The 18,851-nt window shown below is 38.2% G+C and overlaps 1 long non-coding RNA gene across 1 annotated transcript; it reads right to left on the reverse strand.

The window, feature by feature from the left end:
- Positions 1-898: 898 nt before the first annotated feature.
- Positions 899-2,375, reverse strand: LOC128651474 (uncharacterized). The gene is made up of 2 exons (XR_008401091.1): positions 2,337-2,375; positions 899-2,023 (listed from the first exon to the last, which is right to left on the reverse strand). It is a non-coding gene; the product is annotated as an uncharacterized LOC128651474 (long non-coding RNA).
- Between the last annotated feature and the right edge of the window lie 16,476 nt (positions 2,376-18,851).

The following is an 18,851-nucleotide window of genomic DNA, read 5'->3' on the forward strand; positions in this document are numbered from 1 at the left end:
ACTGCGAGTGCACGGTTTTGCCTTTTTCTTTTGAGGCTCTGGGATTGTCCTTTGGACTTGGTCCTCAGCAGCTAGGGGTAGTTTGGCTGCTTTGCAGCAGTTAGGTTGCAGATTGTAACCAGCTGCAGCTATTGCCATTGAATGTGTACTGTCTAGCTGTTTTTCTGAGACTTTTTGGTCTTCCTTTGTGATCTCCATGTTAGGTCTCCTTTTAGGGGCCTGGGAGATATTTGTTCCCTGTTAGGGACAATGGGCGTGGTCTCCTTGAGTTTGCTTGGAGCCAGCTGTAGTAGCCTGATGGTTAGCTTAGCTGCCTAGCAAGCGGAAGGTTTGCAGTTTGAACCAGCTGCGGCTATTTGCACATTGAATGTGTGTTAGCCTGCTTTAGGTTCCTCCCGGAACTGGCGTTGGTTTGCTTGCCCCTTTCTCCCTGTGATCATCCGCTTGTACGGAGGTAATGTGGAGACCAGCCTTTGCTTAAGTGGTTTTGACCTCTAGGTATCCCCTTGCCTTATTGTCCTGAGGCTGTTGGGAGTCTAGAAGCTCTAGCATTGTTGTACGACTTTTTCCGCCTTGGCTTCTTTGGAGGGTGGGACTTCGGCAAGGGGTGGTCTCTTCCTGTAAAGGTCAGCGACTAAGTGCTGTCTAATTAACACTTGTGTATAAAATGTTATGTTGTCACTGTCGTATATACCTCTTGTCTAAGGGCTGTCACTAAATGAGTGTTTAGCAACAGATGTATATGTATGATTCTCGCAAAAGAGGATAAAAATTAGATGCTTGTAAGAATTATTCTTATATGACTTTATATGCCTTGGCTAGACAAAACCCTAACTATAGACAAATATTTAATCTGGGTTATCTAACAGATTAAATTAATAATCATATTTATCAAATATTAGTTGACATAAACTATTTATTAATCACAGAAAGATGAATACATACCCCGAGATCTGGAGGCTGAAGATAACAATAGCCTCATACAAAGGCAAAGCTTATATACACATTTTAAGCCAATGAAATCAAAGCATACCATAAATGAAAATGCTATCTTTGTATATTTTAACTTCCTTAAAAAGACTTATAATTTTGGCTGACATATAGAAAATACTATTTTAACTTGTTCATGCGCAGTGCATTATAGTGTTAATAATACTATGTGTCTAGCTAGCAGTATAGGTGTTTTGATTGACAACAGCAACTGAATGTTAATGTCACAGTTCTAAATACATTGTCTTTAAAACAGCATTTAACCCATTACTAACTAAACTGACTAATCCTATCTAAGTTAATTTAATTTATAACTCTTCCATATTCTATATCTTAATTTATATCTAAATGTTTTATCTATGAAGAACATATTTAATGTGTAATTCTTCTTTGAAATTGTATATTTTCCTAATCATGATTTTATAATTTATTCTAATCATGATTTTATAACTCCACATTCCCCCACTTTCTTTTCTTTTTGTCAGACACAATCCCAATGATAAAACACTAAGGGCCAACACAGAAGAAACTACCAGACATATACCGACATATTTCAAACAATAGACAGTGGATTTGACGTCATACACTACAATAAAGAATGTTCCAATAATTACATAGTTCATAGGTAAAGATGTTCAAGTCTTGATTGAAGGAATCAAATCCATAGCAGCGCTATTGCAGAGAAAGTTCAGTTCATAACTACCTTAGTAGTAAGATACATTTGTTGCAGAATTGAAAGCAATAAAGTCTGTAGGAGCAGTTCCGGCAAGAAATACAACATGTGTAATCTTCACAGTGCTTACAAACAGGAACAATAGTGTATATAACCACTGAAAAGGCCAAGGAAGAACCATAGGGTGAAACAAGTAGACAACACAGTTAGTTGCAGGTAACGATTGCAGCAACCATAGGTAAACTTGTCACAAGGCCTCAGCATGTCCAGTAGTAGTCAGGCAGATCAATTCAGAAGAGCCCAAGTGCAAATCAAAAGAATTCCATCCAGACACCAAGAAAAGAGAGAGATAGGAGTATCCTAAAAAAAATAAAAAAAATAAAAGAAAGTATAAGTATACAATATTGAAATCAAATTATTCTATATGTCAGTCAAATTGGATTAGGAAGCCTAGTTGTATCAAGCGAAACTGAATAAGCAGAATATAACGGTACATAACGTTTTTGTTGTGAATTAAGATGTTCCAGGGTTGTAAGTTGTCTAACTAATTTTTTGTTTAAATGCTTTTGATAACAAACACAACCACACATAAAAATAAACATAAAAATTTGAACAATAGTTAAAACAATAACAGGGTGTAACATAATATTAAAAAATTGAGTAGCTGTACTACTATATCCAAATACAGATTCCCACCAAGATATATTTGCATCTTGTAAAACACTAGATGTAACTGATTGTAAAATTCCTTGTTCATGTTCAACTGTAATTTTCGTATCTACAGAAACATGTTTTAGATTTTGTAACAAGGAAGAAATTATAGTAGAATCAGTTAACCATTTCTTCATTTGTGATCCCATACCCAAAGGTAAATTATAAACAGAAAAATTCATAACATGGTCCCATGTTAAATTTAAAGTAATATTAAGAGTTTGGGGCATGGTAAAATTCCAATTAGATGATGCAATATATTTAAGTGGGATAGTATTACACCAGGTACCAGGTAATAAATGAGAACTAGCAAATACATTATCCTGTGTTTGGAATATAATAGTATCAGAATTAAATAAATGAAAACAAACTCTGTCAGATCCTAAATAAAATACCGGTCTAAGTACATTAAAATGACTTTGCAAGGTACAAGACTTTTGATTTTCCCAACATGTTTCATTGGTTGTATGGAATTGTGAAAGGGAAAAGATAAACGAATTTGCATTGGAATGACACAATGATACATCAACAAGTGTCCATTTTGATTCATCAATGTTATGTGACACCCATTGATGTGACAAAACTGGAAACAGTAATGAACCATTAGCAGGAAGACCAATTATCTCTAAGCGATAAATAATAGTATCTTTACCAGACCAAGGAATTAATGTATGAATCATACAAAATTCAGTGGTGCAGTCAGATAAAATTACTTCCCACCATAAAAGATGTATCATGGCAAAATTAGTGACTCACTTAGATGCAGCTAAACTTAAAGAAGCTGGCCACTTTCCAGACCATAAACTTTGAAGTTGAATCTTTAAGTCAGTAGATAGATCCAATTGTACTTGAGAGCATAACATAGCCCAGGCTGTCTCATGTGTGAAATTATATAATTCATTTACTAAAACATTAAATTTATTTTTAATAATATTAGTAATATCCACCATAACATAAGTTTTATGTTGCTGGACATTAGCAATATCATTATTAATTCCATATTGACTATCTAAGCCTGTAGCTGCATGAGAGGCAAGATTTGCTAATTTATATCTTAATATTTCAGAATTTATTTGTGCAGTAGAGCCAATCATACTACCATATGCTCCCAAGCCAGTCGCAAGTACATCTCTCCTAGGTCTATGATTAGATCGAAGAGAAACATTTTGCAGTAAACTTTCATGAAACCACCATTGGAATGATTTTTCTTGTACAGACACAAAGGGAGTGCAGTTTGAATATTGTGTAGAAACCATCCACCTTGACAATTGAAGATGCCAAGTAACTAAACGATATTCAACATCATAAGTAACTTGTGTTGCAGAATCTAAACGTACCTGAATAAGATCACCTTCATGAAAAGGTTTTTCTAAAGAGGTAGGAATAGGTTTAGACAAAGGAAGTGACGTAGTAGTATGTACAAATATACTAATATTAACAGAAAATTGGGAAATACCATGGTCCATACATTGCCATAATCCTACAGAATCAAAAGGATTCAAATGATTAATTAATAAAGTAGCAGGTATATAAGAAACATTAAATAAATCTACTGTGCTACTTGTATCACAAGATAAAATATTATCTGACATAACCAAAGGAACTTGTTTATCATCATGTAGAATTCCTGTCAGGAGAAGAAAGTAAATCAATACTGCATAGGAGACAGATGTTCACTCCTGTATGGGGTATGCCACCATATCCTGGAATAATAAGATGAGAAGCATTAATATACCATTCTTGTAAATAATCAAACTTTTTCACACTAGCAACAAAAAGTGCAACAAACTGAGGAGAAATAGAAGGATGGGAAATATGATAAATAGGTCTTGAAGGTGAAAGGACAAGACGATTAAAATTTGATAACATCAGAGTCATTAAACTAGTATCAGCTGTGGAGTGAGATTTAAGAAACATAGGCCTAGATTTGGAGTTCGGCGGTAGAAGGGCTGTTAACGCTCCTCTGGCTTTTTTCTGGCCGCACCATAAATTTAACTCTGGTATCGAGAGTTCAAACAAATGCTGCGTTAGGCTCCAAAAAAGGAGCGTAGAGCATTTTTACCGCAAATGCAACTCTCGATACCAGAGTTGCTTACGGACGCGGCCAGCCTCAAAAACGTGCTCGTGCACGATTCTCCCATAGGAAACAATGGGGCTGTTTGAGCTGAAAAAAAACCTAACACCTGCAAAAAAGCAGCGTTCAGCTCCTAACGTAGCCCCATTGTTTTCTATGGGGAAACACTTCCTACGTCTGCACCTAACACTCTAACATGTACCCCGAGTCTAAACACCCCTAACCTTACACTAATTAACCCCTAATCTGTCGCCCCCGCTATCGCTGACCCCTGCATATTTTTTTTAACCCCTAATCTGCCGCTCCGTAAACCGCCGCAACCTACGTTATCCCTATGTACCCCTAATCTGCTGCCCTAACATCGCCGACCCCTATATTATATTTATTAACCCCTAATCTGCCCCCCACAACGTCGCCTCCACCTACCTTCAATTATTAACCCCTAATCTGCCGACCGGAGCTCACCGCTATTCTAATAAATGTATTAACCCCTAAAGCTAAGTCTAACCCTAACACTAACACCCCCCTAACTTAAATATAATTTACATCTAACAAAATAAATTAACTCTTATTAAATAAATGATTCCTATTTAAAGCTAAATACTTACCTGTAAAATAAATCCTAATATAGCTACAATATAAATTATAATTATATTATAGCTATTTTAGGATTAATATTTATTTTACAGACAACTTTGTAATTATTTTAACCAGGTACAATAGCTATTAAATAGTTAAGAACTATTTAATAGTTACCTAGTTAAAATAATAATAAATTTACCTGTAAAATAAATCCTAACCTAAGATATAATTAAACCTAACACTACCCTATCAATAAATTAATTAAATAAACTACCTACAATTAACCTAACACTACACTATCAATAAATTAATTAAACACAATTCCTACAAATAAATACAATTAAATAAACTAGCTAAAGTACAAAAAATAAAAAAGAACTAAGTTACAAAAAATAAAAAAATATTTACAAACATAAGAAAAATATTACAACAATTTTAAACTAATTACACCTACTCTAAGCCCCCTAATAAAATAACAAAGCCCCCCAAAATAAAAAAATGCCCTACCCTATTCTAAATTAAAAAAGTTCAAAGCTCTTTTACCTTACCAGCCCTGAACAGGGCCCTTTGCGGGGCATGCCCCAAGAAGTTCAGCTCTTTTGCCTGTAAAAAAAACATACAATACCCCCCCCAACATTACAACCCACAACCCACATACCCCTAATCTAACCCAAACCCCCCTTAAATAAACCTAACACTAAGCCCCTGAAGATCTTCCTACCTTGTCTTCACCATCCAGGTTCACCGATCCGTCCTGAAGAGCTCCTCCGATGTCCTGATCCAAGCCCAAGCGGGGGGCTGAAGAGGTCCATGATCCTGTCAAAGTCTTCATCCAAGCGGGGCAGAAGAGGATCTTCCATCCGATTGAAGTCATCATCCAGGCGGCATCTTCTATGGTCTTCCATCCGGAGCGAAGCGGCAGGATCCTGAAGACCTCCAGCGCGGAACATCCATCCGGCCCGACGACTGAACGACGAATGACTGTTCCTTTAAGGGACGTCATCCAAGATGGCGTCCCTCGAATTCCGATTGGCTGATAGGATTCTATCAGCCAATCGGAATTAAAGTAGGAATTTTCTGATTGGCTGATGGAATCAGCCAATCAGAATCAAGTTCAATCCGATTGGCTGATCCAATCAGCCAATCAGATTGAGCTCGCATTCTATTGGCTGTTCCGATCAGCCAATAGAATGCGAGCTCAATCTGATTGGCTGATTGGATCAGCCAATCGGATTGAACTTGATTCTGATTGGCTGATTCCATCAGCCAATCAGAAAATTCCTACCTTAATTCCGATTGGCTGATAGAATCCTATCAGCCAATCGGAATTCGAGGGACGCCATCTTGGATGACGTCCCTTAAAGGAACCGTCATTCGTCGGGAGACAACGGAAGAAGAGGATGGATCCGCGTCGCCTGCTTCAAGATGGACCCGCTCCGCACCGGATGGAAGAAGATCGAAGATGCCGCTTGGAGAAGATGTTTGCCGGTCCGGATGTCCTCTTCTTGCCGGATAGGAGGAAGACTTTGGAGCCTCTTCTGGACCTCTTCAGCCACCGGATGATGGATCGCCAACCCCCGCTTGGGTTGGATGAAGATGTTGGAGCCAGGACGGATCGGTGATACCTGGATGGTGAAGACAAGGTAGGAAGATCTTCAGGGGCTTAGTGTTAGGTTTCTTTAAGGGGGGTTTGGGTTAGATTAGGGGTATGTGGGTGGTGGGTTGTAATGTTGGGGGGGGGGTATGGTATGTTTTTTTTTACAGGCAAAAGAGCTGAAATTCTTGGGGCATGCCCCGCAAAGGGCCCTGTTCAGGGCTGGTAAGGTAAAAGAGCTTGTAACTTTTTTAATTTAGAATAGGGTAGGGAATTTTTTATTTTGGGGGGCTTTGTTATTTTATTAGGGGGCTTAGAGTAGGTGTAATTAGTTTAAAATTGTTGTAATATTTTTCTTATGTTTGTAAATATTTTTTTATTTTTTGTAACTTAGTTCTTTTTTATTTTTTGTACTTTAGCTAGTTTATTTAATTGTATTTATTTGTAGGAATTGTGTTTAATTAATTTATTGATAGTGTAGTGTTAGGTTAATTGTAGGTAATTGTAGGTAGTTTATTTAATTAATTTATTGATAGGGTAGTGTTAGGTTTAATTATATATTAGGTTAGGATTTATTTTACAGGTAAATTTGTTATTATTTTAACTAGGTAACTATTAAATAGTTCTTAACTATTTAATAGCTATTGTACCTGGTTAAAATAATTACAAAGTTGCCTGTAAAATAAATATTAATCCTAAAATAGCTATAATATAATTATAATTTATATTGTAGCTATATTAGGATTTATTTTACAGGTAAGTATTTAGCTTTAAATAGGAATAATTTATTTAATAAGAGTTAATTAATTTCGTTAGATTTAAATTATATTTAAGTTAGGGGGGTGTTAGTGTTAGGGTTAGACTTAGCTTTAGGGGTTAATCCATTTATTATAGTAGCGATGAGCTCCGGTCGTCAGATTAGGGGTTAATAATTGAAGTTAGGTGTCGGCGATGTTAGGGAGGGCAGATTAGGGGTTAATACTATTTATGATAGGGTTAGTGAGGCGGGTTAGGGGTTAATAACTTTATTATAGTAGCGGTGCGGTCCGCTCGGCAGATTAGGGGTTAATAAGTGTAGGCAGGTGTCGGCGACGTTGAGGGGGGCAGATTAGGGGTTAATAAATATAATATAGGGGTCGGCGGTGTTAGGGGCAGCAGATTAGGGGTACATAGGGATAACGTAGGTGGCGGAGCTTTGCGGTCGGAAGATTAGGGGTTAATTATTTTAAGTAGCTGGCGGCGACGTTGTGGGGGGCAGGTTAGGGGTTAATAAATGTAATACAGGGGTCGGCGGGGTTAGGGGCAGCAGATTAGGGGTACATAAGTATAACGTAGGTGGCGGTCGGCAGATTAGGGGTTAAAATATTTTAATCGAGTGGCGGCGATGTGGGGGGAGCTCGGTTTAGGGGTACATAGGTAGTTTATGGGTGTTAGTGTACTTTAGGGTACAGTAGTTAAGAGCTTTATGAACCGGCGTTAGCCAGAAAGCTCTTAACTCCTGCTATTTTCAGGCGGCTGGAGTTTTGTCGTTAGAGCTCTAACGCTCACTTCAGAAACGACTCTAAATACCGGCGTTAGGAAGATCCCATTGAAAAGATAGGATACGCAAATGGCGTAGGGGGATCTGCGGTATGGAAAAGTCGCGGCTGAAAAGTGAGCGTTAGACCCTTTAATCACTGACTCCAAATACCAGCGGGCGGCCAAAACCAGCGTTAGGAGCCTCTAACGCTGGTTTTGACGGCTACCGCCGAACTCCAAATCTAGGCCATAGGCTGATAATCAAAATTTTTAGTAGAATTATCATTCTGTGTTATACTCCTTATTTTATTATGAATTATTTGGGAAACAAATATATTAGAATAGCAAAAACAGATAAGCATTACAGTCAAAAAACAACATGCACATGCTTTTAAAGAAAACATATTAAATGGTTAGAATAAACTATGTGGCAATAATATAATAAAAATATAATATGGCTTAAATATGTCAGGCAACCTTATAGTCCAAGAAAATATATTAACAATTAAAATAAAATATATATGTATTTTCTTAGACAACTTTTATATGAAAGCTATAAGCATAAATATAACAGGCATAATATGAGGTAGTCTTAGATTTTAAGATGATTTTTTTTTTTTTCAAAAGAAACTATATGTTGTTTCTCAGTATTCATGCTGTCTTAGTTTTCACACAACTTATATTGCATAGCATGCTTATTTACATATATACAAACCATTGTAGTCTTAAGAAAAAATATGTTAAAATCACTTTGTTGTTCCTGAAATAGACTACAAAAAATCATTTAGGAAGAGAATCAATGTAAAAAATACATTTTGTAACTTAAAACCCTATGTCACAGCAAACTGTTTTTTACAGCATCTATCAATCAACTGTGAAAAGGGAACTAAGAGCAGCTGTTATTTTACAAATCTGTCAGTATTTCTTAGTTCAGCATTAGAAACATTTCTTAGGTTAGAAAACTTAGTTTTATAGTTTTCATTTACAGATTTAACAAAAGATAGTCCTTGAGATAAATAATTTAATTTACTATCTAAGTCTGATTTAGCATTAATTTCCTGACCTAGAGACCCCTTTGCCTTATGCAAAGCAATCTCCATATCATCAAAATCTTTAGATATTTTATCATAATGGGCCAGTAGAGATTGTAACTTTTCAGCTAAGATTACCTTATTTTCTGATAAAGCAGGAGGGCGTGCCAGAGGAAATACTGGAATAGCCTCAGAACTTTGAATGTCTGAATAAGTGTTTTTATACAAGGGAGGAGCAGATGGTGTAACACATGCATCTGAATTGTCTAAAAACACATTCTCATTTTGTTTCAGACTATGGGGAAGGTCAGTATTTAAAGTACCAATTTGAATAAAACCATTTTGTTTAGTACAATACATAAAAATACCACTGCCATATGTACTATCAGAGAATTTAACATTTGCAGAGGTTTGTCGCAAATTTTGCAAAGATTCAACAACTTCTTTAAACAAAGTATTAGTATTTTCTAATATAGAAAGTTTATCATTCAGAAGACCACATGTATGTGCAGATAACATACTAACAGGCCCATTTATCAAGCTCCGTATGGAGCTTGAAGGGCCGTGTTTCTGGCGAGTCTTCAGACTCGCCAGAAACACAAGTTATGAAGCAGCGGTCTAAAGACCGCTGCTTCATAACCCTGTCCGCCTGCTCTGAGCAGGCGGACAGGAACCGCCGGAAATCAACCCGATCGAATACGATCGGGTTGATTGACAGCTCCCTGCTGGCGGCCGATTGGCCGCGAGTCAGCAGGGGGCGGCGTTGCACCAGCAGCTCTTGTGAGCTGCTGGTGCAATGTTAAATGTGGAGAGCGTATTGCTCTCCGCATTTAGCGAGGTCTTGCGGACCTGATCCGCAGTGTCGGATCAGGTCCGCAAGCCCTTTGATAAATGGGCCCCTATATTTCCTACTGTCTTCTAATTGTATCTCTAAGGAATCTAAAAGAGATGCCTGCAAATTATAATTAATATGTAATTGCTCATTTAAACTTAAGGATTTCAATAAGGTTCCTAATAGTCCTTCTAACATTTTATCCTTATTAACCACAATGTTAGCAATTACACAATCCTGAAACACATAAGGGAGATTATACAATACAGGGTGGATCTCTAATCTATGTCAATTAAGTCAAAATTTATGGTGTGCACAGCCATAATTTAACTCTATTTGATAAAAAAGAATAAGTTACTTACAGAGCATCAAGTAGCAGACACACACAGTGTTCAAAGTCCAGCTTAAGAATGCACTATGGTCCAAGGGTTTCAAATTCCAACAGGACGATGCCCCCAAAGTGTCGTATATACCTATCTTGTCTAAGGGCTGTCACTAAATGAGTGTTTAGCAACAGATGTATATGTATGATTCTCGCAAAAGAGGATAAAAATTAGATGCTTGTAAGAATTATTCTTATATGACTTTATATGCCTTGGCTAGACAAAACCCTAACTATAGACAAATATTTAATCTGGGTTATCTAACAGATTAAATTAATAATCATATTTATCAAATATTAGTTGACATAAACTATTTATTAATCACAGAAAGATGAATACATACCCCGAGATCTGGAGGCTGAAGATAACAATAGCCTTATACAAAGGCAAAGCTTAAATACACATTTTAAGCCAATGAAATCAAAGCATACCATAAATGAAAATGCTATCTTTGTATATTTTAACTTCCTTAAAAAGACTTATAATTTTGGCTGACATATAGAAAATACTATTTTAACTTGTTCATGCGCAGTGCATTATAGTGTTAATAATACTATGTGTCTAGCTAGCAGTATAGGTGTTTTGATTGACAACAGCAACTGAATGTAAATGTCACAGTTTTAAATACATTGTCTTTAAAACACTATTTAACCCATTACTAACTAAACTGACTAATCCTATCTAAGTTAATTTAATTTATAACTCTTCCATATTCTATATCTTAATTTATATCTAAATGTTTTATCTATGAATAACATATTTAATGTGTAATTCTTTTTTGAAATTGTATATTTTCCTAATCATGATTTTATAATTTATTCTAATCATGATTTTATAACTCCACAGTCACAAGTTAGAGAACACAGTTTGCTAGTTTGTTTAACAAACTATTGATCACTTGGAGTTGATATTGCCTTGAAAGCTTTTACCCAGAAATGAGAGTTTCTATTAATGGGTGGTTAGACAGGCAGATAATAAGTAGTAACTGCTATGTTGTTAATTAAGTGATGAACAGGTTAACAGAGATGAGACTAGTAACTGGCAAGCTGCAATATGGGTGAAGAGTCTGATGATAACTGGCATGTAATCTTATAGTCCAGAAACCCCAGTGTCGTATACTGTCAGTACTATAGCAACAGGAGCAAAAACAAGCCTTAGGGTATTGTAAACAGTTGCAGTATAGATGGTTCACAATTATAACATGTATTACTTCCAGAATGACACTGCAGTTATATTATGTTAATACGGAACCTGGTTTAAACTGAGCGGAGTCTCCTTACACAGAGTGTGCAGCTAGTCCGGGTCCGGTCAGCGATGAACACTGTTGTCTGTTCAGTGTGTCAGGATAGTGCGCTCTGTGCTGCTTCCTAGTTGCGGCTCTCAATCAAGCGTGTTGCGTCACATGCCAAGCTGTTAGTTTTGTCAGGCTAGCCAACCGGATTAGATGCAGGCGGAATCACTGGATACTGTGAGGAGACGCTGTGACGGCTTGAGACTTAAGGTAGGTATTTCTGTAGAGACTTAGGGTAAAACAGAGCAAGTTATTCCCCAAATACTTAGTAGCGTAGGTAAGGACTGGAAACTGATGCATAGGTACTCCAATAAACCAGCAAAGGACCATGGGAGGAAGCTGGTATATATTGGAATCAGGAAAGTTGTTAATGAGATAAAAAGGTGGTATGTGTAATTGGGATAGATGTTTAAGGTGGAATATGAGGATCATGACACTTCCTTAGGTCGGGACTTGCGAGTTTTTCTCGTTATCCGGGTTGATTTGGATATTACATATTATCCCCTGTGGTCTGGGTGGTTATTCAGACGGGGTGTTAAGTTTTGTTTGTCTAAACAATTGGAGGTTCGGACCTGTTCTCCCTGGGGCTTCCGGTTGCTGAGTTTCACTCAGCATTTTCCCTTGTGGATCCTGTTGTGGGTTGTTACCGGACCTCTAGGCTCCAGGGTTGGTTCGGGTACTCAGTTCCTAGAAACTTGGGCTATGTCCTTTTACTCGGATTACTTGACCTGGTCTTGGTTGGCCAGGTTTTCTGAGTGTCGTGGCTCGTTGGGCACGTGTTGCACCTTAGGCAGTTTCCCTTGTCAGCTTGCTGTAGTATCAATTGAATTCACTGCTCTGCAGGTGAGTGGACTTGCAGCGTCACTGCTGCTACTATTGCACGTTGGTTGCATGTTGAGTTGGGGATTGATATCTCCTTTAACCTATGAGGAAGGTGCTGCCTTTTAGCTTTTTCCTCTTCTTGGGTGAGAGCTTAGTCTCCTTTTTTGGAGATGCTGTCCTTTTCTTAAGGCTTCTCCTTTTTCAGGAGATGGGACCTGGGAGTTTCCGTAGCTGAGAGGGATATTTTCTCTGTATTGTTACGTGCCATTTGGAGTCTTGCTGGCTCTGTGTCAAGACTTTGTTGGACTTTTTTGCTAGATCCTTTGAGTCTACGGTCCTGTTGTCTGTTCTAAGGAGTTGGGTTGCCCCCATGCTCTGTTGGATTGGCTGTGGCCATTCTCCACTCATTTTTTAGCGGATTTTGGGGTTCTTTTGTTCCCCTATTCCAGACCTGCCGTTGCTGGGGCTGGCCCGGCTGGGAGTGGGTTCTAAAAGTCATTGTCATCTTCAGGATCTCCGTGGGCATAGTAGTTGGCTAGCTCCCTAAGCTTACAAGCAGAGGGTCTAGGAATTTTCCACCTCAAGTTCTGTGTGTCTCTTCTCTGTCTTGGGAGACCTTGTGGAGGTTATGATTCCCTCTTTTTTGGAAGACCTGTGGGTTAGGTCTGGCGGCTTGGATTCCCTAGAGTGTGCCCTCTGTCTGGGAGTTGTCTTTTACAATCTGCCTTTTTGCCGGCCACTCTTGCTCTCGGCAAGTATTCTCTGTATCATCCTAAGGATGGCGGCGTGTTCTTGACTCAGGGATTTTCGTCTGGGTCTGTTACATGCTTTTATGGAGCGGAATACTTCGGTGTGCCAAGTTTTGACTATGTGAGGACTCCGTCTTCTGTTGTCTTTTGGTGCTTTTGCACGACGTTGAGAGAAAGTTTTCTCTGTTCCTATGTCCGGTTCTATACCTCCTGTTTTTCTGGGTCCAGGCGTAGACTCCCCTTGTCTGCGGGACCCATTTGGGCACTTGTGAGCTGGGCTCGCTTTGGGGTTTTTTCCTTAATGGATTGTGACCTTTCGGGTTTTTCCTTCGGTTCTCCTGATCCTATCCCTTTGGGAGTTTCAGCTGGTGTTCCCTTCTTAGTAAGGGGTGAGTGGTGAGGGACCAACTGTTGGGCAATAGTGTCTCCTGGAGGCCTGTTGGCTCAGTTTAGTCTGATTTTGCGGTCTCTAGCTAGGCTCTGGACTACCTGCGGGTCAGCGTCCTTGGGCTTTTCCCTTTACAGTTTTCTTGGCTTTGGACGAAGCTGGGTTTTTTGTGGGCAGCGGTTTCAGGCTTGGTGCCCTCAGAATGAGCCACCTTATGTACCCTCCCGTCTTGGCATTCAGTGTCCTCTATAGATTGGGTATTGTTTTCCCAAAAGTAATGAATGCAGCTGTGGACTCTTTCCATTTAAGAAGAAAAACATAAATTATGCTTACCTGATAATTTTACTTTCTTTTGATGGAAAGAGTCCACAGCTCCCCACTCCTAATTTTTTTCTGTGGGTCGTCCTTATTTTATTCTTCTGGCACCTTTCACCCTGATGTTTCTTCTACTGTTCCTTGTTCTTAGGCAGAATGACTGGGGGCTGAGGGGAGTGGGAGGAGTATTTAAGCCTTTGGCTGGTGGGTCTTTGCCTCCTCCTGGTGACTAGGTTCTTAATTTCCCTAAAGTAATGAATGCAGCTGTGGACTCTTTCCATCAGAAGAAAAGAAAATGATCAAGTAAGCATAATTTATGTTTTTAAACAACTTTCTAATTTACTCATATTATCAATTTTTCTTCGTTCTCTTGGTATCTTTATTTGAAAAAGAGTGTAAGCTTAGGAGCCGGACGAATTTTGGTTCAGCCCCTGGGTAGGGCTTGCTGATTGCTGCCCCCTTAACAGATCTCATCCCTTACTGCTTCTTGATTTAAAATATATATAAACAAACATGTATAGATATAGCTTCTCAATCAATGCACTATAAAATGCAACCACAAGTATTTTCTTCATCACCGTTTACAGGGACTTTTATTGTTTTATTACTTAAATTCAAAGCATTAGACTGGGCATTTCATGTATTAGCAGCTGACTTTCCTCTACCTGATGCTGAAACCTTTATAAAATCTTTTAAATAAGCATTTGATGTTCCAGGAAGTTAAATTGCAGCAAAGAATACTCTTTAATTAAGAGACACTCCCCTGATTCTTTATACGGTAATGCATTTTGTATCACAGCAAATTAATTAGAATTGTGAGTGTCTTAAGTCATAATTCTTCTTTGTGAATGAAATACAAAGTAAGGTCTCTAGGTCATTAAGGTCCCTAGGTCATATATCAATATGTCCCTAATACCAAAATGTCGCCTGTGTCTAATCATATAGCAATGTATCCCAATTCTCCTGTGGTATCCCTTGTGGTCTGGGTCATATACCAATATGCCCCAAGTATTATACCAATATGCCCCAAGTTCCAAAGTCATATAGCAATATGTCCCATGTCCCTAAGTCATATAGCAATATATCCCATGTCTCTAAGTCATATAGCAATATATCCCATGTCTCTAAGTCATATAACAATATATCCCAGGTCCATAAGTCATATTTATCAATATGTCCCAGGTCACTAAGTCATATATATCAATATGTCCCAGCTGCCTTTGTCATATAGCAACATGTCCCAGGTCCATAAGTCATATATAACAATATGTCCCAAGTCCATAAGTCATATATAACAACATGTCCAAGGTCCATAAGTCATATAGCAACATGTCCCAGGTCACTAAGTCATATATAGCAATACGCCTCACTCACAGGTCCCTAAGTCATATAGCAACATGTCCCAGGTCCCTAAGTCATATATAACAATTTGTCCCAGATCCATAAGTCATATAGCAACATGCCCCAGATCACTAAGTCATATATAGCAATATTCCCAACTCCAATGTCCCTAAGTCATATAGCAACATGTCTTAGATCCCTAAGTCATATAGCAACATGTCCCAGGTCCCCAAGTCATATATAACAATATGTCCCAAGTCCCTAAGTCATATATAGCAATATATCCCAGGTCCATAAGTCATATCTAGCAACATGTCCCATGTCCCTAAGTCATATATAGCAATATCTCCCAGGTCCCTAAGTCATATATAGCAATATCTCCCAGGTCCCTAAGTCATATATAACAATATGTCCCAGGTCCCTAAGGCATATAGAAACATGTCACAGGTCACTAAGTCATATATAGCAATATGCCCCACTCCCAGGTCCCTAAGTCATATAGCAACATGTCCCAGGTCCCAAAGTAATATAGTAACATGTCCCAGGTCCCCAAGTCATATATAACTATATGTCCCAGGTCCCTAAGTCATATATAGCAATATGTCCCAGGTCCATAAGTCATATTTAGCAACATGTTCCAGGTCCTTAAGTCATATATAGCAATATCTCCCAGGTCCCTAAGTCATATATATCAATATGTCCCAGGTCACTAAGTCATATATAGCAATATGTCCCAGGTGCCTTTGTCATATAGCAAAATGTCCCAGGTCCCTAAGTCATATATAGCAATATGTCCCAGGTCCATAAGTCATATATAGCAAAATGCCCCAGGTCCCTAAGTCACATATAGCAATATCTCCCAGGTCCCTAAGTCATATATAACAATATGTCCAAGGTCACTAAGTCATATATAGCAATATGTCCCAGGTCTTTAAGTCATATATAGCAAGATGTCCCAGGTCACTAAGTCATATATAGCAATATGTCCCAGGTCCCTAAGTCATATAAAGCAATATGTCCCAGGTCCCTAAGTCATATATAGCAATATGTCCCAGGTCTCTAATTCATATATAGTAATATCTCCAAGGTCCCTAAGTCATATATAACAATATGTCTCAGGTCCCTAAGTCATATATAGCAATATATCCCAGGCCCCTAAGTCATATACAGCAATATGTCCCAGGTCTCTAATTCATATATAGTAATATCTCCAAGGTCCCTAAGTCATATATAACAATATGTCTCAGGTCCCTAAGTCATATATAGCAATATATCCCAGGCCCCTAAGTCATATACAGCAATATGTCACAGGTCCCTAAGTCATATATAACAATATCTCCCAGGTCCCTAAGTCATATACAGCAATACCTCCCAGGTCCCTAAGTCATATATAATACTATGTCCCAGGTCCCTAAGTCATACAGCAATATGTCCCAGGTCTCTAAGTCATATATAGCAATATGTCACCTGTCTCTAAGTCATATATAACAATATCTCCCAGGTCCCTAAGTCATATATAGCAATATGTCCCAGGTCCCTAAGTCATATATAGCAATAACATAATTTATGTAAGAACTTACCTGATAAATTCATTTCTTTCATATTGGCAAGAGTCCATGAGCTAGTGACATATGGGATATACAATCCTACCAGGAGGGGCAAAGTTTCCCAAACCTCAAAATGCCTATAAATGCCTATAAATACACCCCTCATCACACCCACAATTCAGTTTAACAAATAGCCCAGCAGTGGGGTGATAAAGAAAGGAGTAGAAAGCAAAAGAAATTTGGAAATAATTGTGCTTTATACAAAAAATCATAACCACCATAAAAAGGGTGGGCCTCATGGACTCTTGCCAATATGAAAGAAATGAATTTATCAGGTAAGTTCTTACATAAATTATGTTTTTTTTCATGTAATTGGCAAGAGTCCATGAGCTAGTGATGTAAGGGATAGCAATACCCAAGATGTGGAACTCCACTCAAGAGTCACTAGAGAGGGAGGGATAAAAATAAAAACAGCCATATTCCGCTTAAAAAATTAATCCACAACCCAAAAAAATAAGTTTATTCTCATAAATGAAAGAAAAAAACTTAAATCAAAAGCAGAAGAATCAAACTGAAACAGCTGCCTGAAGAACTTTTCTACCAAAAACTGCTTCTGAAGAAGCAAATACATCAAAACGGTAGAATTTAGTAAATGTATGCAAAGAGGACCAAGTTGCCGCTTTGCAAATCTGATCAACTGAAGCTTCATTCTTAAAGGCCCACGAAGTGGAGACTGATCTAGTAGAATGAGCTGTAATTCTCTGAGGCGGGGCCTGACCCGACTCCAAATAAGCTTGATGAATCAAAAGTTTTAACCAAGAAGCCAAGGAAATAGCAAAAGCCTTCTGACCTTTCCTAGGACCAGAAAATATAACAAATAGACTAGAAGTCTTCCTGAAATCTTTAGTAGCTTCCACATAATATTTCAAAGCTCTTACCACATCCAAAGAATGTAAGGATCTTTCCAAAGAATTCTTAGGATTAGGACACAAGGAAGGGACAACAATTTCTCTACTAATGTTGTTAGAATTCACAACCTTAGGTAAAAATTGAAAAGAAGTCTGCAAAACTGCCTTATCCCGATGAAAAATCAGAAAAGGAGGCTCACAAGAAAGAGCAGATAGCTCAGAAACTATTCTAGCAGAAGAGATAGCCAAAAGGAATAATACTTTCCAAGAAAGTAGTTTAATGTGCAAAGAATGCATAGGCTCAAATGGAGGAGCCTGTAAAGCCTTCAAAACCAAATTAAGACTCCAAGGAGGAGAAATTGATTTAATGACAGGCTTAATACGAACTAAAGCCTGTACAAAACAGTAAATATCAGGAAGTATAGCAATCTTTCTGTGAAATAAAACAGAAAGAGCAGAGATTTGTCCCTTCAAGGAACTTGCAGACAAACCCTTATCCAAACCATCCTGAAGAAACTGTAAAATTCTAGGAATTCTAAAAGAATGCCAAGAGAATTTATGAGAAGAACACCATGAAATGTAAGTCTTCCAAACTCTATAATAAATTTTTCTAGAGACAGATTTACGAGCTTGTAACATAGTATTAATCACTGAGTCAGAGAAACCTCTATGACTTAGTACTAAGCGTTCAATTTCCATACCTTCAAATTTAATGATTTGAGATCCTGATGGGAAAACGGACCTTGAGACAGCAGGTCCGGCCTTAACGGAAGTGGCCAAGGTTGGCAACTGGACATCCGAACCAGATCCGCATACCAAAACCTGTGTGACCATGCTGGAGCCACCAGCAACACAAACGATTGTTCCATGATGATTTTGGAGAACACTCTTAGAAGAAGAACTAGAGGCGGGAAAATGTAAGAAGGATGATAACACCAAGGAAGTGTCAGCGCATCCACTGCTTCCGCCTGAACATCCCTGGACCTGGACAGGTATCTGGGAAGTTTCTTGTTTAGATGAGAGGCCATGAGATCTATCTCTGGAAGACCCCACATCTGAACAATCTGAGAAAACACATCTGGATGGAGAGACCACTCCCCTG

Source organism: Bombina bombina, chromosome 3 (genome assembly GCF_027579735.1).
Source record: "Bombina bombina isolate aBomBom1 chromosome 3, aBomBom1.pri, whole genome shotgun sequence".
Lineage (NCBI taxonomy): Eukaryota > Metazoa > Chordata > Amphibia > Anura > Bombinatoridae > Bombina > Bombina bombina.